Below are 541 nucleotides of genomic sequence, written 5' to 3'. Positions count from 1 at the left end.
GGTCTATTAATGGGAGTATGTGTGTCTCAGGGTCGTCTCCAGCTCTCCATGTCCACCGCCTGTAGGGGTTTGTTGGCATGTGACACACAGGATGACGTGATCTACTATACATGTAAAACTAATGCTTCTTATATTTATATAATTTTAATCTTGAAAGTTTCATGGATCACTAACTATTACCAATACTGGAGATATATTTACAAATATGTGACTAGATTTATTAGACATTGACAAATCATATGTTTATATAGCATTTACAGATATGACTAGATTTAGTAAACATTGTTGAATTGTATGTATACATAGCATTTACAAATATGACTAGATTTATTAAACTCTGATAGATTATATCTACCTACAGCAACAAAGCATTTTCGTAACCAACATCCTGGTCATTTCTTAATACAGGAGCACAAGTAGAAAATATAGAATTTTGAGTCGATCATTTGCAGCAAATTGCTCACAAATAGGCAGGAAAAAGGAGGGGAAAGTCATAGGAAAATACACTGCCTGCTTAATATAAACCACCTATACTCCATCC

Source organism: Penaeus monodon, chromosome 31 (genome assembly GCF_015228065.2).
Source record: "Penaeus monodon isolate SGIC_2016 chromosome 31, NSTDA_Pmon_1, whole genome shotgun sequence".
NCBI classification, from domain to species: Eukaryota; Metazoa; Arthropoda; class Malacostraca; order Decapoda; family Penaeidae; genus Penaeus; species Penaeus monodon.
Note: the sequence above shows the minus strand (reverse complement) of the source record.